Genomic DNA, 26,855 nt, shown 5'->3' with positions numbered 1-26,855 from the left:
AATCGTGACTTTTTTTAATTTCCGTGTTTTCAGCTACGATACCCGCTTTTTTCGGCAATGTAATCGATTCCTTAGGTTACGCTTTCCGCTACTCTCGTAAATGTAACCTAGGTATAAGATCAACTGCTCCACTATATGCAAATCCTTCTGTGACAAGATAACGTATTTTTAGAAGTCGAACGTTCCTCTTGTCATTGATTTGTTGTTAGTTACTTTCTCTTGCTACATTTATTTAGCGAAAATATTTTTACTATAGTTTAAACTAACTATCCGTTAGAGAAAATATATTTTTTTTTATAACATAAGGTGGCAAACGAGCAAGCGGCCACCTGAATCCGCCAAACTGGCGAAGCGACCGCTGCCAGTAGACATCGGCGATCTCAAATGCGTTGACTACCCTTATCCGACGGAGGAAGAGACGCACATAAAGAGGATATTGCCCATTCCTATGCATCTCCTCCACCGTCAAATCCACTTCCCCTTCCCATCCTCTTCTTATATAAAAATGGTGGTAAAGAGAAATGGACTTAAATTAGGCCTCCGGCACCACACTCATCAGACGAAACATGGAATTGCTTCCATTTCACGCCAGACTTCTGTGTGGTCGTGGTATTACACCGGGCGTGCCGACCCATTCGTGCTAAGATATTAAAGAGGGCACTACCACTGTCAAATATCGTCATTATGTACGTCCTTCTTCTGCTAAATAAAGCAAGACAACGCATAAGAAAATTCGAAATTCGGATGGTTATAGGCAGCGGTTGCTCTGCTATTTTAGCCAATACGCTGGTAATTTGCACGTTTGTCACCTTATACAAAAAAAAAAGTCTGTTACATTGTAGATTAGGTAAGAGTCATACTGGAATGAGTAAAACAAGAACATTGTAAACTTTCTTCACTTGCAAAATGTTTACAACCATGTGATACATTATGGTTTGTCTAATGGCGTTTAATGGTCTTTAAACGTTAAAATTGAGTGTAACATTTCACAACTAGTAAATCACTGGGCACGTATAGTTTGTTGTATTAATGCAATGACACGTAATTGTGACTCCATCTATGAAAGACGTGTAGAGAAATAGTAAGAGGTCACAGTGTACGCGAAACGGTGTGACCACTTTAGATAATATTAAAATAATTTCAAACTCATTTATAAGCTGTTAGTGACTTTAGTGTAATATAATAATGTTTAATTTGTACAACTGCAGACCTTTTTAGATAAAAGAAATGCCATAACCAATTTTTACTATGAAAAAATTATGTCTAATGATTTAAATAGGTTTGGACTCTAAAGAGGTTAAGGTTTTTGAATGAACTTTCTGGGCTAATTTAAATTTCATTCCGCACTAAGTAACGTTTTAATTGTTTGTGTTGATTGATTATTATAATTTACTAATATTATAAAAGCGAAAGTGATGGACTGATGGATGAATGAATGACTACTTACTTTTGTTTTTTAATTCCACACGGACAGGATCGCGGGCGAAAGCTATATAACCTGTGGCAGACATTCGTGAGAACACACAAGCAGGTGCGCAGTCACGCGCGGTAACGAAACGAAAACGCCCGCCATCACACACCTACGCGTGTTTACCTTAACACTTATCTTGTACTCATCAATTTTATTGCGGCCATATGTGGTCTGTACGTATTCAATGCGGCTAAAGGCTGTGGAACTAGTGATGCGTGGTTCATCATCATCCACTCGCCCTTATCCCTTACGGAGGGTCGGCACAGTATGAACTTCTCTTCCATACATCTCTATCAGCCGTCATATCTGAATCCACTCCTTTCTTAAGCATATCCTCTTTCACACAATCCATCCATACTTTCTTCGGTCTTCCTTTTCCTAAAAATGCGTGGTTCTATAAATTAATTATAGTTAATTTGTAACTGAAATTCGACCCTGGATTCGTTATCATCAACATCATTCAAAAATATTTGAACACTTCTGCAATCGTCAATTAAAATTTAATATTACGCTATACATTGGTATCACATATGCTCAAAGTAATTTCGAAGGAAAGAATGGATCGATCACGTGTCTGCCAAATATATACTAGTTATAATAATATAAAGAGGTAAGGTTTGTATGTTTAAATCAAAAACTATAAGGCCGCTTTTTACAATTCCTTTACTAATAAGTAGCTACGTTATCACTGAGTAACATAGGCTGAATTTTTTTTTATTCCTGCGCGGTCAAAGACGCATGCAACAGCTAGTAAAAAAATACTTGGTAGTTTTTCAATATATCACATCTTTACAGGTACAAACTGCAACAAAATAACATATGATTCGTATAACATTTAGCAATCGGATACAGTGACCCTTGTTATAAAACTCTAACAAGAAATCAATAAATCAATGATACGGAGTAATCTGTAACAAATATACTTCGAGGAGGGCTTTTATAAGAGTACCTTTAATAAATTAGGCATCACAGAGGCTTGAGTAATGAGCCAAGAATGTATTGTGATCGTGATCACAGACTTTGTGTGGAACAAAAATAAACTGCAACACACAACTCTCAGGTAGAAAGTAACATGACCACTTCATTGTCATCACCACTACGTTCGAAAGTAGGTAAGTAACAAATAGTTAAGGTCTTTGGGTTTGATTTTAAATTGAAAAATTAGACTGCTTTTATTATTAGAATCTTACTAGCATTGTTTTAATATTTTTTCTAATTACAGCCCCGAATATTTATAATAAGATGTACTGATAACTTTAAGATTACTATTCAATCCTATTTTTTTAATAAAAATAATAGTATTAAACATATACTTGCTCTACAAAAAAGAAAGTACATGTTATGCATAACGCCAAGTAAAACCTGTGTGACCAAATTGAAGTGGTCGTGTTACATGACTTCTTCCTATCGAAACCAAGTCCGAATGCAACAAAACTCTACGTCAGACGTTTTAATTAAGGACAGGAGGGGGCGCGGTCACGGGGGGGGGGGATTATCTCCAGTTAATTCGGCGGAAGATAGAGCTTCAGTAATCGTCTTTTTTTAGACCCACAGCCTTATTTGGGTGATGTTTTTAAAAGGGTTGCTTTATTTACATGCATATCATTGTTTTTGATTGTTATTGATTTTTTATAAGTTTTTTTTATAGTGCAGTTTCGTGTAATATCTAGTTGATGTAGAGAATTTATTTGTTCTTTGTTACCTCAGTGTTAGGGATACACAAAGAAAAACAATTGAATACAATGAAAAAGTATGTTGCTTACCTTTTAGCGGTAACTTTGGATTATCATCACCCTAATGGGAAGGAAAATATTGTCTCCGACTGGTTCTTCTTATTTGAATTCTAAACTGCTCTTTCTTTATCTATGTAACTAGCTGTTCCCGTGCGGCTTCATCCGCATGAAATTATAATTTATTTTATTGTTTACATTTGTCAAATTCTCACTGTTGCCACAATAACCTTGCTTCCTTAATGTTGGCAGCTTGTAGTTTATGGTCCCTTTCCCACATTAGGGTTTTTATCCAAAATGTTTACCTCCTAAGTTTAATGGCGTGATAATATATAGCCTAAAGCATGACGTAAGAGTAGGGCTTTTAATTAAAAAAAGGATTATTAAAAACATGCTGTAATTGCTGACATCTTAATCAACAAAGTATGTGTTTACGCTTTATTATAATAGTACAGATAAGTGGCCATAGACACATTTACAACAAAAGAATGCTAACTGCTAAAAAGGCTCCCCCCTCATTACTTACAGACAGTACATCAAACAGCCGCGTTATCATTAATAACTCGCCTTAACACGGACAAGCGGATTTTATTTTCGCCTCAATGCAAACATTTCTCATATATCTCACAGCGGGAATTCGCAACAACGCCGAAAAAATCATCAACACCACTAAAAGGCATAAGTTGATATACAACACAAGGAAAATTAGCCTTTATTTCTAAGACAACAAAGATTATTCTTGTTTGAATAATATCGCATGATTATTTTGACAAATAGCATGTTGCTACGGTCAGAATTGACGCTTTATAATGAGGTTAAACCAGCTTAGGTCAGACAGGATAGCAACGGGATGTAAATTTGTATTTGCATGTCGATATATTTTGATTCGCTAATCCTCTTAGATCTTATCGATTATCGATAAATTATGTTTACTGTAAACACTAACGGTAGTTTGTAGTAAACCTACAATTATTGGATTATTTCTAAAGTTTATATAACAAGGGAAATTTACAAAATTGAAAGATACCATAAGGCAGGATTTTGGCCCATTACATCACAGATAGGAATTTTACTATTAAAAACATCTTCCAAATGCAAATGATTTTTTCTGAACCACATTATAATTGTCTCTCTACAGTTCTAGTTGAATTCTTAGAAATTTAAATTCGAAATCGAATTTTACAAACGATTTGTAAAAGTCATTCATTACTAGAAATTCTAGAAACTTTAACATATACCAGTCGAAATACAGTTCAATTGAATTTATTCGAACTAAAAATAGTATCGTATCATGACATAACTGGTGACACAGATCCGCCGACAGTACCGGCCGGCTATCAACGCGCCCATTGACCAATTTTCAGATTGTGTCACTTATATTTATGAACAAAACCTGTTATCGGACCCTAATACCCATAGAGATAGACAAATATACATGGTGTTACATTTAAGCCATTAAATCAATACGAAAATGTGACTCCACTAAAAGCAAATGATTCGGAGGAGGATAGTTTTACCCTCAACGTTCCCGCGGAATTAGGTTAGCGTGGTATGGACATATTATGCGACGAGTGTTAAGGATATAAACATTATTGGATATGGATGGCTTCAAGGATAAACCGATGTAAGTTTGGATGGGATTATGTGAAAGAGGACATGCTTAAGAGTGAATCAGATATGACGACTTATAGAAATATATGAATAAACAACAAATAATGTGCCGACCCTCTGTATGGCAAGACAACAAGGGCAAGCTGATGATAATGTTAACGCGAATTTAAAAAATAACATAATAAGTAGGATATCTGAGCACATAGGTTGTGTGTTCTACATCTGTGCAGAATCATCGAAGACATTTGAGCTCCAGGAAACCTTCTAACCAATTCAATTTCAAACCTTTCATCTAAATTTTCCCATTTATAATATTGGTTATCTCCACATTTATGGAAGTCAATAAATAATATGCGCGTTCAAAGCTTTCCCTAACATCTAATTAACGAAGCGAATTATTTGATTTTCTTTTACAGTTAATTCTGGAAGGCATGAGATAGCCGGGCTGTGAGTCGGAACATCTCGCGTAATTACTACGACGGTTTGCTTCGGTTAATAGGATCTGCAGGCCGGTCTAAAGACTCGGCTGCACGCGAGACTATACAAGATACTTGTAAGGTCAAAGGAATAAGGTGCTTGACTCGTGATGGACCGAGGATTGCTAGGATGGTATAGGCTTGATTTAAGCCGTATCGAAATTAAAAAATGTAACACTAGTCGTTTATTTAAACATATAAGCTGTTCATCTATTCGAATTCTTTTTATAACACTAAATAGTTGGATTTGCAAAACTGGCTTGAATATTTTTGAACATTATATTTTAGGTTAGTTCATGTTGACATTAAAAAAGTAACTTCTAATCTACACTTGATTGCATCCATTTTACGATTAAAAAGGTCCCATACATTGTTAGTAAAGACCAATTCTCACGTCCACCGACGATAGTTACTACAAACAACTTTTAGTACAACATTGAATGTTCTAACATCCATGCTGGAACGGGTCACAGTTTTTTTATTTCACTAATCGCGGTTCATTTACCTTATAATTACATATGTCCAAAACTGGAATACTAATAATGACCGTGTTTATGAGCTAAGTCGTATTAAAACTGATTTTTATCTTTTAAGGTGACGTTTCTTAACGTATTCGTAGAACGTCTAGTGTAGTCGTAAAACGAGACAGCAATTAATAGCGGTACGAAAACAAGAGAGCATTCCAAATTCAAATTGAATTTTGTTGTTTTTTTATTGTTTAATGTTTTGCTGGCCAGTACGCCCACATTATTATTTGGTGAATAGTCATTCTGGAAACATCTATGAATATAGTGTCTTCTCTGTTTTTCTCAAAGGGAAAGAAAAGGACGGTGATATAATTTAGCAGCATTAGGAACTGATGATAAAATGTAGTAGGCGTTGACATGAGCTTTTTGGATGAAGTTTTATAGCTCGTTGAACTGCATCAATAGCAATTTGTTGAGAGTGTTAACACTTCGAGACACTTCAACGTCAATTTTGTCAGTTTAAATTAACTTTATGGGTATTGTTAATTGATCGTTAACCTAGTGCTACAAAGGAAATTCTCATGTAACTTTAGGTATATTTCCATAAGATAGAGTCATAGAAGTAAACTAACTCGTTATGAAACAAAGTAAATATTAGAATATTGGTGTGATGAAGCCACCGATATTGAACTAAAATATCTGAGCTAATGAATAATCTATACAACAAATACTCTTTGACTGAAATTTAATTCGGTAAAAAATAAAAAGTTTTACGAGTGTATTATAAAATCGCCTAAAAGCCAAGCTAAGCTACACATTCGTGAGCGTTTTTTTAATTCTAGTAGATTTTTGTTAACCATACTTCATACTAATATTATAATTGCGGAAGTTTGGATGGATGGATGGATGGAAGTTTGTTAGAGTTTGTAGGCTAAACGACTGAACGAATTTTGGTGAAATTTCGCATAGACGTAGAGGTTAGTCTGGAAGAACAAATAGGCTACTCAGTTTTTTTTTTTTTAATTTCACGAGGACGGAGTCTCGGGCGAAAGCTAGATTAGTAATATTTCCTTTAACCACTTCAACTACGCTCGAGGCTTGTCCTAGGATATGGTTCACGACAATAATCGAAGCTCGATTCGAACCTTGGACCGCAAACCATAAGGTATTGGCGATTAAAATATGTTAAAAAATTTGTCCTTTCAGTTTTCAATGTGATCTAACCTTTACCTTGACTAGTCCGCGACCCCGACTTGCCCCGCGTTCCTTGCCCGTTACTTGGGATACACAATCAGGCAACAGGAAATTACATGAATAAATTGTTGCCGACGCGAATCAAACCGACTAATTCCAAAGAGGATGTGGGCAATTCTTAGTCACAGATCTCTGTTTCTTATGATTTCTTGATTAATTTAGATCAGTCGAACGATTCATTCAATCGATTCATTTCATTCAATAATAATATTCAATTCATAATAAGGGTACCTACGCATATTTAAATCGTAAAGTATACGTAAATCAGAAGTAATTTATTTAGCAAAATTACTATTTGTGTTGTTAAATTTTCACTTATACATTTTAATAACATATTAAAATCAATATTTTAATAGATTCTATGAAAATTATAATACTCTATTGTCACGTAAAAAAAATTACACTCCAAAAAAGGTTTATGTTATAAAATTACAAGGGTTTTTACTTGACTTACGCACGGTGTTATTATTTACTAATTAATGAAACATTATACTTGGTACTAGGATTAGTAGTGGATTTTCCCGATTATCAAATTATTTTTACATTTATATCGGCACGCGCCGCGACTTCCGTTTGATAACGTCTTCCGTAGTCACTCTCGATGTTTATCCAGAAACGTACGTTATATTTGTAATTTGAAACAGGCTAATAATAACGTGGATTTTTTTATACCGTAATTACTGTAAATCCATCCCTGGTAACACTAACCCTATTAAAAACTTTCCGCTCAGAGTAATCGGTGCTGTCACTTACTTACTGTATCTTGGACTAACTACTGCACGCGACTTCGCCCGCGTGAAATTAAAAAATGTAGCCTATGTTACTCACATATAAATTACCTTTCTAACGGTGAAAGAATTTTTAAAATCGGCCCAGTAGTGTTTGAGTTATTTCAATACATACAAAAATACAAATCTTTCCTCTTTTTATAATTTTATAATTTTCTTTGTTATTTGCTTACTAGCTTACGCCCGCGTCTCGATCTGCGAAAAATTAAAAAAAAGTGAGTAGCCTATGTGTTCTTCCTGACTATGCTATACATCTATGCCAAATTTCATCGAGATCCGTTCAGCAGTTTAGACTACAAATTTTAACAAATATAATATATGTCTTTTGACTATATGTTTATAATTTTACCTCGTTACATTATTTTAAAAGTACTTTATTATTCCACAAAGCCTAAGCGGTTAAAATTAAACCAACAAAATATGTTGGGCGTAAATCAGAAGTCCTTGGCAAGAGTATTTAGTTCGTCTGATAAGCTTGTAGTATAAATGATATTTTATATGTTACGACATTACGACTGTTAAATGTTGTGTCGCAACCAAAAAGTGTGGTCACACTTCAAGCGGAAAAAAAATTAAAGCAATTTTACGAAAAAAAAAAATGGTGTAGAGAAATTTTGTACTGCATAAAAACACACATCATGCGTTTTTTGTTTTGTATGTAAATGCTGTATTCAAAAATTTCGGTCTAGATTTATTTACCTATGTTTTTACCCCAAATAACAACGAAATTATAATTCGATACCGTAGATTTTTTGATAGATCGATGGAATGGAAAATTAAAAATTACATTTCTAAGGCGAGTCGTCTTTTATGTAGGTCTAAAAGATGCATCGCCTTAGAAATGTTAGGCAACAAACACACTAGATACAACTGTTGTCAATGTATATTTTTAAATCACGCTATTAGTGGCGCCCTACATCATTATACAATCTAACTACAAGCTCACTAATGGTTTTTACTGTTAATCATAATGTCCGATGCAATAAAATTATCGCTGTTTTTTAACAGACAAAAAACCACAACTCTTTTGAATTATCCATGACCTTTATTACAAGTGAAAAAGTACGCATATCCCACAATGTTAGCTCACAATAGTTGTGTGATTTTTATAGAGTTGCGAGTGTTTTTGTACGAGCCGATGATGGGACATTGTGTGCACATACGATGTTTTACGCCGCAAAAACTGCATCTCGTCCCAACTAGAGAATACGGAGATGGGAGGAAAACTTTTTGCTATATCCATTGTAACAATGTATGGATCATAAATTACGAAAATACCTTTAATGTAAACGAGAAAGTAAAGCTAATAGGCAAATTAAACTCGCGCTTGTTTCGGTTACAATTTGAATTTTAACTCATGTAATAATAAATATATCTACCAGTCGTTTTTCCATTCATGTGGGTTCAGCGAATTATGTTTCCTAAAACCATGAGGCTCTAACGACGTATGAAAACGTAAACATATGGCATGCATGGACAACTCAAATTATGCTCTTTATGCAAATGGAAGAAATTCATCGTTTCGTCTGATGAGTGCGAGTACTAAAGGGCTAATGTTAGTCTTCTTGCTGCCGTTTTCATACAAGAAAAGGAACGGGAAGTTTTGCAGGAAATGGGACGTATTGATAAGAGAAATATTACTTTTCTGTGCGTCTGTCATCCATTAAAGAACAGTAAATGCGGAGGTCTAAGGGCTGTAGTTACTTCATAGAATAAAAAAGGAGTATGTACTAGATTTATCTATTGTATTTAGATAATGTTTTCTACAAGATAAGGGAACAGTTTTAATATTTAAAAGTCTTGTTACAAAAAGTCATAACAATTTCTATTGTTACTCAATACCGGATACATTCGCTTCGATGTTAATTTAACTGTCAATTTAGGCAAAACTGTGCGCCGACAATACGTATGGAGCACGCATTAAGCACTAATGCTTTCGATAACATCTACATGGAGATATCGAAAGTCTAAAAAAACTTCAATATAAGGGCTTTTACAAACTATACGACGTAGTTTTAAATATCATAACATGCGGCAACTTTTGTCCTAAACGATTAATAATTAATTAACTAACAAATTACTTATAAACGTAACTTTTACAAGTAAATATAACTGGCAGGTCAATTTTTTTTTTCGTAAATGAGGGATGTGTGCTAAAGTCACTATTCAAAGATATGTTTTAATGATTCTGCTTTACGTTATATGAAATTTTATCCTTCCTTCATGTTTATTCCGTTCTAAAGTGGAACAAACGCTTCGTCTGAATACACCCTAAAGGTAATTCCGCCCGTCGCACACAAATAACAATTGCTGTAAGTGCGATGTGGAGATATGACCAACAATATGTGTGGCACGCATACAACACGCAACACAAGTTGTGACCATAATGTTCCCGCTCGTGACAAATGGTTGGCATTATCTTGTACCATCGCCGTACATGTTGGCGCAACATACCAATTGGTTAATATATTTCCGATTCGATCTACAAACGATCCATAAATGGTCTTCTGATGAACAAACGAACAAGCTAATTTAGAGTACAATGATCAGATAAAAATACTTATTATATTTAAAAAAATGATGCATTGTTAAAAATATTTCAAATGTATTGATTTCAAGTTTAAACTTAAAAGAATTTAAAATAACAAACATACCATTACGATTTTTTCGGTAATAATTTCCTAACAGCTGGATATTTCATTACAAACACAAACCTTAAACATATTTGGAATGTAAACAAGAAAAATACTTCTAATCCAAAGCAATATAAAACATTTGAAATCTGTAAATTAAATGAACGCTTCAAAAAGTGTGTGCAGAAAAAAAAAACACTTGTATAACTTAATATTACTACACGCCTTATTGCTTTCTTTGGTGAGCCTAGTAATAAAGGTCCCTTTTATTTACATCTGCCTACTTTATTACTATATCAATGGTAAAACAATTGGTATTTAAAAAATAACCGATAGTCTAAACACAGCCTGGCTTCATATTGCAGCGATCAACCCGATCTTTGTTCGTACAATCTAATTCATGGAGGGTTCGGGAGATATCGACGCAGGTCTGTCCGGTGGCTCGTGAACCGATCGCACGACAAAAACCTCGGCCGGAGATATGCGGAGCGGGTTATGTCAGCCGAGAGACTACGAACCAGTCCGCGGCGTTATGTCACAAGTGGACGCCACAGTGTAGCGAAACGCAGCATCTAAAGTTCTAACTTTTTTTATAAAAAAATACTAAAGTCTTGATGACTTAGGAATTAGTTAGGAATTGCTAGCGATTTTAAGTTATGACAACATTGACGAAACTCAAATTTTAGTACAATTATTGCAAAGCAAAATGAATTTGAAGCATATAAACAAGAATAACCTATTAAATTACAATAAAAATACTTATAAAATTACTTAAAAATTACTTATAAATACTTAAAAAGTAACTAAATAAATTACAACCTGTATTTTACAGCACACATACCCTGTGGCATTACTCCCCGTCGCGCGGGGCAAGGGGCACCTGTGAGAGGGCGTCGACCCTCCCCCCTTGCCCCACCCCCCAGTTCCCCGCTCCGGGGCCAACACGCGATCGCCCCGGGACCCAACAGGTGAAAACAGTGGGACCTCTCGGTATTCCCAAAGGGCCAATTTGACCGCGTATTAATTATGATTCTGCCAACATGAAACATTTCATCTCGCGTGCAAAAAAAATTATGAAAGAAAATTTTTGTTGTATATAATCTGGTTTGAAACGGCGGGTATCACTGTCTTAGTAATATTATAAATGCATAATTTTAGACTGATGGATGGATGTTTGTTAGAGATGCTTAGATCTTTAAAACTACACTATAGATTTTGATGTAGTTTTTTAATAGTGATACATTTTAAAAACATCTTTCTAATATTAAAAACGCGAAAGTTTAGATTCATGTTTGTTAGAGTTTGTAACCTAAACGGCTAAATGGATCTGGAGGAAAATTGGCATAAACGTTAAGGATAGTCTGGAAGAACAGACAAGCCACTAACTTTTGTTTTTTTGAACTCCACGCGGACGGAGTCGCGGGCGAAAGCTAGTGTATAATAAAGTAGAGTTAGAAGTTTCTAGTGTGATGTAAAAAAACACATTTTCGTATCAGCTTTGAACCCGTGCACAGCTGGAGCGGATAGCTGCATACTATATGTATTCACGCACTTTACCATAAGGGTAGGCAGTAGTTTAAAACCAATATTAATGCTGTTTTGGATGCGTATTGCTAAGCGATACATCACTATATTTCTATATCATATGATATTATTATGTATTGAGTTTAAATCATGAGGTTTGCATATTTATTTATTTATAAAGTACACCAACAGATAAGTTATAGAACAATTACATAAGAAATAAGTAATAAGACACAAGAATGATAACAAATCCAGTTATAAGTATACAACATTGTTAGAGAAAAAAAAAACATTACGGTTAGGTTACAGAAAATGTGGAACAAACAAGATAAGAGAAAATAAAAAGGAATTAGCTAAAACCAAATCCTATGTCTGTACCTCTGAATGTGAGCATATGTTTTTTTAAAATTATGGATGGAGGTGCAAAATATATCTGTGTTGTGTTTTTCGCTTTGCAATTCGTTGTACGTATGATATATCCGGGGGATAGGTGAGTTCAGGCCTAAGTTAGATTTATATATTTTACGCCTAAACTCACCCATCCCCCGGATATGTCGTTATTTAAATTCAATTACATCGATATTTCTAGAATTAATGATGAAATATTTTATACTTCAGTAATAATGCCTATGAAAGATCCAATTTGTGACACAAAGGAATGGAATTAATTAAATATAAAGTTTTTGTGGAAGCATAATTCAATAAATGAGAATGTTAATAGGACAGCATGAGTCAGTATAACACGTAGCAACCTCCGTGGAGTCTTTGAAGGTTTCATTTTTAATTTAATTCTTATGTTGGCAAAAGAAAGCGACCGCGCTTCTTGATCCCCGTATAATCGAATTTATTAACTGATTGATTCACTATTTCAACACTAATATTTCCTTATTCATGTACAGTCAGCTTCATAAATATGTACATTTACAAAACTTTAGTAAGCCTTTGGTTTCAAAAATACGTAGACTATTCGTCAATTCTATTTATTCAAGGAAGCATAAAGACGGATAAGTCCATACATATCTTTGAAACTGAAGGCATAAAAATTGTATAAAGCTTTGAAAATGTATACAAATTTATGCAGCTGACTGTACTTGCTGACTTCTTTCAAATTGAAATAAAATCAAATGTTATTGAAGAAGTACCGACAGATGAAAATAATTAGAACTGTGAAATTCCTTATATTAAAATGTATATTTAGATATGTTTATTTTATGCAAAACTGCTCGTTGACCACATCTTTAAAAAACAATATTACAGTTACCAAACACAATAAAATCGTTACAATTCGAATGATGTCCGTCGCTCGTTGTGAACCATTCAGTTGATTAAATCGTACACCAAAGGTGTAAAAGACCGATAATAAAAGAAACACAAATCAGTTCTTTCCCATGACATAAAATAAGCGAAACAAGCCAACCAAAAGGTATAAAAAAACAAAGACAAAAAGTGAAACGGCAATAAACGCTAACAACTTTAATATGATGCGTGTCGCGGCGGCAGGGCCGGCCACCGCATTAACCTGGAGTACACTTAACTGCAAAAATATTGGAGCACCTTTTCAATAAGACTTAAAAAACACATTACCTTTAATTATACAAACAAGTGAAGTCTCCATTATGTTCTAATATGTACCTATTTTGATTTTAATAGGATTTTTACTAATTTTTCAGAATCAACTTTAGGCTATCATCATGGTCCATATAGCATAAGTAGTGCGGACAATCAACTTAATAAAAAAGAGCAAATACAACTAAAGTATAATAAGCTTTTGAATATTTAAAGCATATTTAATAATTAGGGAAATATCTCAGGTAATATATTTATTTCGTTTAATTTGATGATCATTATTAAATATTTTGCTGCCGACTGTACAGACGGACCTCTACCTTTGTGTTATGAGAAAATTGTTGGTTGGTTCAGTTTTAAAACGATTTAATTTTTTGATTTACGTATCTGTGTGGTTGCATTGGTAATTTTCGGCAGTTGCTCTTAAATGAGAACTTTGAATAAGGAATATTAAAAACGTATATAAACAAATTACTTCTGCCATTGATGTAGTCCTCTAATATGTTTAATTACTTTTAATGCTAGCCCAATGTTGATATCTATGTGAGTTTCAAGTTGATGCAATAATTTCTAACATACATTTCTAAATACAACATTAGCAAACTTCCACTTCTAGTGCATGTTTCCACTATGGTTGCATCAAAACTTAGTGGAAATGAGATCTTATAAACAAGATACCGTTCGAGGCAATTACACATTTGCTAGAATCTCATTAGAGCGTAAACGAAACGCTCAGGAGCTGTCCGCAGGTAATCCGAACGCGCCACGACTTCACCGCGCCGATTGGATCCGCTTGTAGCCGTGGCATCGCTTTAATTTGTGCTTCAGACCCCGTTTGGGTACGTTTGGAGCGGTCGTTTGAAACGGTATCGTGACGTCACGCCCACCGGAGGAGACGGTGACGAATGTGTTTGGATCTTATCTATGTTTGAAACAGCAACTTGAATGCGATTAAACTATTGAAGTTTTCATCAGGGTACGAGGACTAAGGAAGGTTTTCTAAGATGTAATGGGAGAAAGGCAGAACATTGCTTAGTACGAATAATCTTACTAATCTTAATTTTTACTTCTTACTATGCTTACTATACTTGCGAAGGGTCAAATAGATAGACGAATGGATGGATGCTTAGAATTGGTTGTCTAAACGGCTAAACGGATCAGGATAAAATTTGACATAGATGTAGAGTCTGGAAAAACACGTAGACTACTTACTTTTTATTTTCTTTTTTAATTTCACGCGGACGGAGTTTCGGATGAAAGCTAGTATTTACCATATATAAAGAATCGGTTTAATCCTTTTGATTCATATTTAACGAAACAAAAAACGTTTTATATTTCGCAGAAACAGAAACTCATCTGTCAAAGTCAACCACAGATTAAAACAGACATTTTATGAAGTCCGCTGCACACCAACATGTCATAATGACACATATCTTCTTGAAACGCTAACTTTTTTCTTTAATTTGCTACGTATTGCAAAATAAAGTTTTCCAGCTGCTTTATGGTAAAGTCTGAATTTAATGATGAGGTAGAAATACGAGTCCACCCTAAGTAAAGGGTGATATGACCATAGTCAATTTCGCTGGCCGTTTTCTCACATGTTTTTCATCTTAAGTAAAATAGGCTAGATTGATACATTCCCATGATGGACAAAATGGAATATAGATTTGAGTTACCCGACAATGTCTGGCAAGTCGAAGACTAACCGATGCCGTTTAATTTTAAGATTGTTCCCAAAGCAAGCAGTTACAATGGTGCAGATTATTGGTCATGTTCCAATTCGTGAGTCCAACTTCACTTCGGCCAACGTTTATGGTACACAATGCGTAACTAAGGCGGACGGCTGTCAGTTTCGACACCAAAAGGATTTATTGAGGCCCTCGAATTCCGTTGCGATATTATGGAACATTGCGGTAACTGAGACCAAGTTTAATGATGGCCAAATGTTTGAACCAACATTTGGTACAATATTATGCAGTAGATGTTCAATTGTTTTTTATTTAATCGATATTTGACACGACATATAATTGTTTAATGCACTCAAATATAAAAGAATCTTTGTAGACCTTTATAAAAAGACTAAAATTCACACCGTATACATTTTAAATATGACACTCAAGTCGGCATAATAACAGCAAAACATTAAATGTACCGTCGGACGCGGTTAAATTTAGTTATTCACTGTGTTAATTAAAGGTATAATACTAAACGTAATGCACCGGAAACGAAAGTAGGTGTCACTTTTATTTGAGAAGACATTTAATTCATTTTCTCATAATAAAAAACACATAAAGTACAGAATTAGTTTCCTGTTTTATCTTAAAGTTACATCAATAATGTATACGCCGTTAAATAAAAATACACACGAACTGATAAAAAACAGTTCTTTTTAAAAGACTTTTTAAAATAAATTATGAGAAATTATCCAACGTACAAAATATGTGATGGAAATATCGGATTTTGATACTCTATCTGACAATGACGTCACTTTTACGCTATCTGAGTCTCTGTCAGCCAGTGGTGGGACAGGTCCAAATTTGGTTTATAAGAAGGTATTATGATTATTCCAGACTTTCATTGTATTTCAAATCTATAGGATGTTAAGTCAATTAATAGAATAAATAAGGGGACATACACATTTTTTCAATTGAAAAACAAACAGTACAATGTAGTACAGTACGGCACGTCCTACGGGGGTGGGTTAAATGTCCCAATGATTGTGTATCTTTTGATCTTAACATTACAGACCTTATCCAATCCGATGTGACGTATCGGATATCTTATCTAAAGCGCTCCACATTTAAATGCTAATAAGCCGTATCCTTCCAATCTAGACTATCGTAATATTAATGAATTATTAACTTAATAGCTGTGGCTCGCGACTATGTCCACGCAATATTAATATAAAAAAAAAATAAAAAAAAAACATACCGTCGAATTGAATACCTCCTTCTTTTGGGAAGTCGGTCAAAAAGTAGCCTATAATATGCCCGTCTATGTCAGTTGCCCTTTAGTGAAAGTCCGGTAGAAATGGGCCCACCCGTTTCAAAGATTGTTCGAAACAAACGCGGCTTGCGGACAGACAGACAGACGAAAAGTTTTAAATACGGTTTTTGTTATCAGAAACGCAAATAAATCATCTACCGGAAATCTGGAATTTTTCTTTTGATAATACAGACACTTTAATTTTATTATATGTATGTACAGATATAGATAAATTAGACTACATGTATCAAAATACACTGATAAAATTTACCGTAGTTTTCTATTGATAAAAATACTCCAAGTTTCATGTAAATGTTTCGGCAGTGGGGACTTATAACATTCAAACAACACAACTAATTGATCGGAACCATTTAGTTTAAATGTTAACATTTAACTTTAGATGTAGAAGTAATCGAGTGGCTAACTATTGGACAGATTATCCGAACATCAGAGAAACAAATCGGCCGGATAATGTTGGCCGCGTTAATTATGAAGCGAGCGGGCGCAATAAAAAACGCAAGGGACGCACTCGAGCGCACTGATGCAATTAAACGCAATGACTTAGGGTTGTCACTAAATATTCTTAGTAATGTTATAAATTCGATAGTTTAGATAGATGAATTTTAGAGTTTTTAGCCTAAACTGTTTAACGGATCTCGATTAAAATTGGAATAGATTTTGAGGATAGTCTGGAAGATCACATGGGATACTTACTTATGTTTTCTTTTAATTATTTCCTACTATCAAAGTGAAATAACTAAAAAAAATCACATTAACACTTTTCAAGACAAATAATTAACCACGTGTTTAGGTACTTGTACAAGTTCAAAAACTAAAAAGTAACAATAAACGTTTAGATTGGTTGCTAAAAATTCGATAATATCACCATTTTATTACAGAGAGAATTTACTTACAGAGATATCTTTAAATTTTAATTACGGTACAATTTGTGGCAACCCTATTTTTATTTATGACACAAGTGCGGCGCCTGCGCATCAGTATTATATGTTGCGCTTGAGGGTGACGGTCGAGTGAACAAGATCTCGTTCCCAACATTGGGAAAGCCACAACACGTGCTTGAAGACATGACCTAACGTAACAATGTAAATATCTACAAAAATATATTAGCATATTAAGAATGAATTGAGATGACGATATTATGATATATATATATACGGTGCTGAGAAAGATAAAGAAATAATTAACGGAAAATTTTAGCGAAGGAGCGGACGCATGAGGGGAAATATTCTCTTTCTCTGCTTCCCCTCATCTGTCGATTATTGGTCAAGAAATATTATAAAATAAGGTGACACCTAAACGTTTGTTAATGATTAGGTGTCACCTTATTATATAATTCAAAACCGATAACCAAAAAAACTAAAGTCTTACTTTAAGTGGTGGTTGTTGGAAATAGCTATAATTCAAATAAAATCGATTGAATCAATTGCAACAAAGTGTACACTCCATCTATTTATCACCAAAGGTAAGTCTAAACCTTATATGGCTAATATCGTCAACGTCCTCAATAGCTAACTATAATTGGCTGTCTACTAAGACTTGTTTCGCTAATGATGTTGGGTTTCACTGTCACCAGCGGAACTGTTTATCTCAATTTGGTGAGCTGTGCACCGCTCGAGTGGACAGAGTGGAGTGCATAGCATTATTTGTAAATAATCCTATCGATTTCTTTCACTTACGTCACTAAAGCCGGCTACACACTTTCAGTTTTATCTGGCATTTTTATGTGAACTGAACAGTCTCCAGTTTTGTTAGATTTATCTGAAAATTCGGAATATTGAGATGAAACTGAACGTGTGTGACTCGCTTTATAGAAGTAAGATGTTTGTTTGGAGATTTAATAGTATGTGAATTTGCAAAATTGGAATAGTTGCCATTTAGTGCGAGAAACTTATATTTGGTTTTAACATATTTTAATGTATTTAAAAGTAAGAAGGTAAGACACATTTGCGTTTAAAGTAAATTATACTCTTATCAAATGAAACTATGGACTCTTAAAAGTCTGATATCATCGACACTCGCATGAGTCAAACACATTCGCAGAACGCAAACATCCAACCAAATTCATTTCGCCTAATTAACCGCTGATTCTCACGGACTGACCAAACGGCTATAATGAGGTCGCTTCACAGATACGGTTTTAGGTATTTTAACGAGCCCCGACCCTACGGTTACGATTTATAATCGAATTGAATACGTAAAACAAAAGAATGTCGAGAGAATTTCTCGATAAAAAACCGGCAAAGACTAGTGATGTCCTTGACATTAAAAATAGTGTTGTTTTTTAAAGCTACTAGTGCTGCGTTGCTGAAGTTTCCATTTATTTTGTCTATTACCTTGTGATTAATTAGTATTAGGTTCAACTAAGTTTCAAAGGAGTTAAACACAAGTTACGTATTTCAGTAACGCATTTCATGAAATTATCGAACCAAAAACATTAACGAATGGTTAAAATTAGCTTTGAAACCGACCATAAGTAGTTATTTATTTACCTATGAAACTATAATGATCAGTTTAAACACTAGGGATAAACCACAGAGGTTTTAATTTAGCATTTTAAAATAAAAAACTCACAATTTACATAGATTACGTTCAATTGTTCCAAATGCAATGTGACTATTAGTATAGTTAACATTTTTTTTTATTATAATGGAATTTTCTGCCTTTTCACTTTTGAATTAGGTATTTTATCATATATGTATAACACTTTCAAATTACAGGAAAAATAATAAAACGCTACGGTCTGCGTGACCATATAGGACAAGTTACAACTTGTCGCGGATATAAACAACTTATGAGTAACTTTAATGAGCTTTACTTGTTATGGGAACTAATATACACACATTCATATATGGAGACTTTTCTTAGATAATTAAGTTAGGGCTTAAATATAATAAATCGTTAGTATTGTTAAGAACAAAATTAGTACCGTGCTGTCGAATTGGCGCAACTCTAGATTATCGGCATAAAGGTCACGTCCCTAGCTGACAGCTGTCAATGTCACTAGAAGGATGAATAGATTGGCGCGCATCCTGAGTCCTGACGAGAAGTGTTGCTCTGAGTTTAAAGCGACAGTATCAATTAAAAAGGTTGTCTAAAAGTATATTATTAGGTAATAGTAAAGTTACCTTCAGTAATGTTAATCTTGATGAAAATTACTTAAGCTGGTTTTGTCAAATCTTTTTCTATATACGTAGAAAAATTGATTCAAATCTCTACATCAAATCCCGCAGTAAATTTAAATAAAGCAAAACTTTGCAACACTAATTATAAACACTATTCCATCAAAACGAGTGTAGGAATTTCTAATTGTCTATATTAGTTCTGGCTGAAGTTCTAATGGTCGTCATTAAATAAAACATTTCATCAACAAATGTTTACATCATCATCATTACATGGACTTGTCCTTACGGAGGGTCGGCATAATATGTACTCTTCCATACATCTTTGAATCTGAAAATACATGTTCATTCAGTCATTCATTCAAAATTAACTTCTTAAGTACGTCCATCCTCTACTTCCTCTACCGTTTTCGACATTCACAGTCAGTCTCGATAGTTTATTGTCCCAACAAATGTCATCAACAGATCTTTACGCTCTAGAAAATTCCGTAAGTTTTAAGTTATCTTTTATCTGTGTGTCTTAATGTTCATCCTAGGTGGGATTGGCTACCGATCATTACGCGAAGCACAAGCAATAAAAACTACAGCGTGCATAACAAAGGTAAAGTGTTGAGAATCAGTAATAATGAAGAATTCGTTCCGAACATTTTGTAGTGTGTCGAACTTTGTATTACAGATTTTTAAATGTTCGTAATCAACATATAACTAGTATATCTAAACTATGTAATGAAAGTTGTTTTTTATCTATTTTTTTATCTCTCTAGGTACAAAATAACTTTCATTACATTATTGACTGTATATAAATATAGTACAGATACAATACAGATTTTATTTAATCACTAGCCTTCGCTTATAATAGATAAGAATCCCGTATCTTACGAATATTATAGAAGTGAGTAGCCTAAGTGTTCTTCCAGACTATCCTCTACATCTACCGAACTATGTCAAATTTCATTCAAATCAATTACAATACAAACTCTAACAAACATCCATCTATCCATCGAAACTTTCGCATTTTAAATAATGGTAAGATTTGTAAGATATTAGTAAATATAATAGTAAGTTAGGTTAGGAGGAGGAGAAGGAGACCACACAGAATAGTTCTAAAATTTGAATAAAAGAATACTAAAATATTTATTAATTTCTTACTTCTATATCACATCATGAAGAAAAGAACTATTTATTTAGGACTTTAAACAAAATGAAGACCTAAAAACAGTTTAAATGACGACCCAAAATTTTCCAAGTAAAAAACCGTTAGTGAGTAATAAAAAATCTACATTTTTTTATATCTACATTTCCACCTACGTTCTATCCACAATAAAAGTGTAAGACTAATTACTATTATATGACATAGTAATAAAAAAAGATTTCAAAGTTATTTGACTTCTACACTAACTTATTACACACTTAGTCACTCTTCTATTGAAGACATTTATTACATCACTTTCAACGAAAGCACCAGATAATTCCGAACAGTTCGTGATCAAGTAATACGTAGTTTAAAGTGTTTTACTCTACGCAAATAAATGGCCTGTGCGATACAAAATAATTCAGCATACGACCATTCATCAATATATTTAAACTAGCTGTTCCCATGAGACTTCATCCGCATAAAATTATAAAAAATTCATTTCAATGTTCACATTTATCCAATTATCAATTGCAAATGTCAAAATGACATGACATGATGTCAAACCATGGCAACCTTGCTCCTTGATGTTGACAACTTATGGTCTCTTTCCCATATTAGGGTTTTTATCCAAAATATTTACCCTTAAGTTTAACGGCGTGAAAATATATAGCCTAAAGCGTGACGTAAGTGTAGGGCTTTTTATTAAAAAATGAGTTATTCGAAAATATGCTGTGATTTCTGACATCTTAGGCAACAAAGAAGTGTGTGTTTACGCTTTATTATATTAGTATATATTATTGTAGATGTAAACGAAAACACAAAATATATATCTTTTTTCAATTTTGTTTTCACTATATTGATATGAAGAAACCGATAATCTTAGTGTGGGCCACCAACAGAATTTTATATACCATTTACCCTACATATGTATTATGCGGAGATATGAGGGCATTTAAAAAAATGAGTAACACGATTGATTGTGGATGGCTACAAAGGTAGAGGAAGAACGAAGAGAGTCCTACAATTCATCTATTGTTGGAAAGAGAATATGTGTAAGAAGGGAGTGAATTCAGATAAGACGGCTGATAGAGATGTATAGAAGAGTACAAACTGTACCGAACCACCGTGGCAACAAGGGCAGGATGGTAATGACGACTGTATAGTAAATTTTGTTGCTACGAGGAATAGACAGAATAGATAATCGCTTTAAACGCAAAGCCGGACACAAAAGTGTTTTGCTCTTGTTAAGAATTGCATAGTAACATTGTAATAACTACTTGAGATTTCTACAATATACTTAAACGAGTCTTTAAGGTAGACTTCTCTACTAAATCTGACCTCAAGGACAGCTTACGTGTTTTGTTTTAAAAAAGAAGTCGGAACCGCAAATAAATGAAAATAAATTAGTTATGAAAATAATCTCTTTATTAAATTATTCCATATTTAATTATATTGTACAAAAACAGTGACAGATTCGAACTCATAATCCCATACGCAATTGACAGTCTGTGAGGGCACTTAATGCAGGATATAATCCTTCTTGTTTTAAATACAAACCAAACTAAACTTTACTCCTAAAGAATAAGGTTGACATTCGACTGTCGTATATTATAATGGTCCATTGATTCTTTTGTCCGTATGACGCTCCATTAATCCCTAAGGCACGCATCACACTGCTTGAACATTTGCTATTCAATAAAGCTTTGTACACACTGATACCGTATGGTCAATCCATGAATCATTTTTCAATGCATGGCAGTTGAAAACAATTTATATAACTGTCTTTAGAAATGATCTAACATTTGTTAGAAAAAACATTTTTATTAAACAAATGTAAATTGTAATGCAAAGCGATTTTTTTTAACTACGAACGACTAATACGTAATTTTATTTTCAATTCAAACAAATTTATCAATCGAAAGTACACTAACATTTACACAAAATAATGCATAATTCATTTTTGTTTATATAATTCGTTATCCAGATAATTTAAAATTCGACAAATACTAAAAAAAAGTTCGAAATCTTTTAAAATACCGCCATCTGGTGATAATCCGAACACAACAGGGGTCAAGAGAACGCAAACACATTGACCCAATGGCTTTACCTTTTGCATAATTTTTAAATATTTAGTCTGTGAATTACACCTACACAGTGCAATAACTTCAACAAACAGTACCTACAAATATTTGTGTGTGAATAAATTTAATATTAGCTATACGTAAATTAACAAATAGCTGTTTTAAGTATTAAAAAAGATAGTTTTGGAACAAAGTTCACAGTAGGTACCGACTTAAGAAGTGTAAATTTAAAAATGGAACAATGTACATGATCTTTGTAACATTCAAACGTTTTAAAATCAATTCAAAAACAAAATGTTTATCATCACATGGGAGCGGATTTTATTTACAACTAGCTTTCGTCCGCGACTTCGTCCGCGTGGAGATAAAAAAAAAACAAAACTTAGTAGCCTATGCCAAATTTCATAGAGATCCGTTCAGCCGTTTAAGCTACAATTTCTAACAAACATCCATCCATCCTTCTAAACTATCGCATTTATAATATTAGTAAGATTCAAGTCAAATTTAACTTAAGTAGCACTTAAACAAATTTAGTATACGAATAGTACTAAAACTTCAATATCGTCTTATTAAGACCGTGTCAAGATAATTCCAGTCGACAGTTAGCAAAAAAAAACAAACACCGTATTCTCAAATATTCCGTCCGCGATTGGTATGTCAACGATCGGTCGTGAATTATGCCCGTTTACAATTTGCCTAGAAAAATTGTAGAGTGGGCAAAATGCATTTTGAACGACTTCAATCACATGACAATTGTAACGCTTTGTATGTGTTTTATTTGGTTCATTTCTTTATGCAATTAACTCTAGGCAAATTATAAACGGGCGGAATTCACGATCGTTCGGTGATATCTACATTCTCACGGCGCGAAACTTGGTCCACATTCATCAGTGACGGAGCATTAGTTTTAATTAATAATGACCCCATGAATCATTACAAAAAGACCATTTTGTTAACATTCACAAAAGTGTTGGTCCGATTAATGGGATAGTCTGTATTACCGTGTACCGTATTACCGTCCTCACTTCCAAAACATGTTGCTATTTTGTTTCAGAGAGAAAGAATGAAATAATTATAAACTACTTCATAAGATCCTTCAAAAAGCGAGTCTTATAACCTTCTTAAAATCCGGTTACTAAACTATTCTTAGTTCTGGTATTGCGTATTGTTTTTATCAAATATCCACTGCTTTTTTGCCCTCTTTTCTTGCAAAAATCAAGCTGTTGCCCACGACTTAGTCCGCATGGAGTTCAAAAGTTCAAAACTTACATTTGCCTCTTTTTTGACTTTTATATGATAAATTTGAAGGTAGCCTAAAATACCAAATCAACTTAGTAGTTATCTACGTAATACCAGAAATCTACTGATGCAAGATTACAATTTCCTAAGTCCGGTGTATGGGCTGATTCAAGTATAAAATTGTATCAAAGTTCCGGTACTACAATAACACCAACTTTAATCACAATAGTCTTATAACTCGACACTAAAAACACTTTACTTGTTACTTAAATATCCCATAAGCACTCATACAAAATTAAAACGTCAAATTCAAAATGTTCGAGTGGCCAAACATTTACCTACACTCCGTTACAATGCCGTTTGATTAATTCAAGCGTGTCGGTGCATCGATTGTGATAAATAATATTACAAAATATTATATTGAAGACCATTTATCAAAGTACAGCTCGACTCGATGTTGCGACGCCTCTCTACAACACTACTCGTCTTGTAACTGTTCTTCATAATGGATATAATTTTAAAACGATCATTAGATATTCGCTGTTTAAACTGCTCTGAATACATTGTACAACATAGATTTGTTTTATTTGCCAACTAACTTTCGCCCGCGAGTCCGTCCGAGTTTGTTTTAAATAAAAACAAAAGCAAGTAGCCTTTGTGTTCTTCCAGACTAACCTCTACCATGCTCACCAAGTTTCGTTTAGCAGTTTTGGCTACAAACTCTAACAAACATCCATCTATTCAAACTGCAATTGTAATATTAGTAAGATAACCAAAGGAACAAGTAACCACTACCATAGAGCCGCATATGCATTGCCGTTCAATTGTCGGAGGAGGGAATTTACAGAAAGAGGATATGCTCTGCCCTTCCCATTCTTTCCTTATAAGGACATGAAGAGTAAGAGAAATAAAGGTATCCGGCTCAAACCCAGAAGAAAGGTTGTGTTTGTATCTTGTTGTTATAAATGCAAAAGTTTCGATGAATGGATGGATGTTGGTTAGAGTTAGCCTAAACGGCTGAACGGATTTCGATGAAATTTGGTATCGATGTAGACGATAGTCTGGAAGTACACATAAGCTACTCACTTTTTGTTTAATTCCACGCGGACGGAGTCGCGGGCCAATACTAGTATTCCAATAAATTGAACTCATGGTAAGGTTTTCCTCGTAATATCTATAGTAACGTGTTCTTAGGTACTTAATAATTTTCTTACATAAATTTTAATTAATTACAACAATACACGTGTTATCCGAGAGTATTATGACACGCGAGGTATGTATGGTACTGATAAACTTGTATACAGACCGACAAACATAATAAATAACATAAGGTTGTTGTAAAATCCAGAAGGGATTACAGAATTCCGGGACCACAGAGTAATAAAATACAAATATCATACTCGCAGACATAATTTTTAAATGAAATTCAAACAATATTTCTTAAAAGTGTTTATGTTATACTAGTTTTCGTCTGCGACCCCTTATGCGTGAAATTAAAAAAAAAATAAAAGTGAGTAGCCTATGTGTTCTTTCAGACAATCCTCTACATCTATACCAAATTTCATTAAAATCCGTTAAGCCGTTTAGGCTACAAACTCTAACAAACGTTCATCCATCTAAACTTTCGCATTTATAATATAAGTATGATAACATCACGTCTTATTCACACATAATAATTTAAATGTAGATATGTTTATTTTATGATAAAAATGTACAAATATAATTAGGGATACTGTACAGTTAAGTGTTTAATACGAAACATTGTAGTTAAGTGTTTTACTTACACTGATACGAATTTATCAAATAAAATGTTTTAAACGATGTGACGAAGCTGTTTTATCATACGCTGTAACATGAGCATTAGAATTAGTTGTAACAAACGGCCCATATCGAATAAATCTAGCTCGGTTGTAAAAAGTAAGTGTGAAGCGATTAAACGATCACAGCCACCGATCATCAATAAAGATTTACATAACGAACACGCGATAGTTTCCATTGTAGATAAATTTACGTAAAAACATACTTTTATCTCTTTCACTCCCTTTGACAAAATAGAGACAACGAGAAGTGTCAAAGTGTGTATTTGATCACGCAATCCACGTGTTAACATACTTAGGATTTGTCACTTCATAAATAGCGTGTTAACACGCTTCTATAATTGTAATTGTCCTGACTTCATGTTAGTTGTTTGATTTTAAAAGTCGAAAAAATTGTAATTGTAACGGCCTGTCCCACCAAATTGGAAATTGTCTTATAACAATCTAACGTGTAAAATATGTGATGGAAATCTCGGATTTTGTTCCCTTATCTGACAGTGACGTCATTTTCACGCTGAGCCTCTATCAGCTAGTGGTAGGACAGTCCCTAAAAGTCATAAAATACAATGAATAAGTTTTAATCTAGGTTCCTGAAGTTACCATTTATTACATCGTTTCCTAGTAATTCATTAGTGTTAGATTGATCTAAGTTTCAATGGAATAAAACTCAAGTTACGTAGTTCAGAAACGCATTTCATGAAGTTATCAAAATAAAAACATTAACTAATGAATAAATGTAGCTGGGAAACTGGCCATTAATCACAAGAATCGGTCCTGATATCAATAAAAAGTTAACCATGTTAAGCCTTTTTAGTAATTAATTTGACCACAAAACCATACCAAGATTTGTACAATCTTACTTCTAACTAATATTATAAACGTGAAAGTTTCGATAGATGAGAAGTAGTAGTATTAGTAGTATTAGTGTTGTTAGTAGT

General features: G+C 33.7%; 1 protein-coding gene across 1 annotated transcript in view; it reads left to right on the top strand.

The window, feature by feature from the left end:
• Positions 1-26,855, top strand: part of LOC106101164 — a 123,845-nt gene that overhangs the window by 25,207 nt on the left and 71,783 nt on the right. The window lies entirely within an intron of this gene.

The sequence above is a fragment of the Papilio polytes genome, unplaced genomic scaffold (genome assembly GCF_000836215.1).
Source record: "Papilio polytes unplaced genomic scaffold, Ppol_1.0 DF824024.1, whole genome shotgun sequence".
In the NCBI taxonomy this organism is placed as follows: domain Eukaryota; kingdom Metazoa; phylum Arthropoda; class Insecta; order Lepidoptera; family Papilionidae; genus Papilio; species Papilio polytes.
Note: the sequence above shows the minus strand (reverse complement) of the source record. Positions and strands in the feature narration are given on the sequence as shown.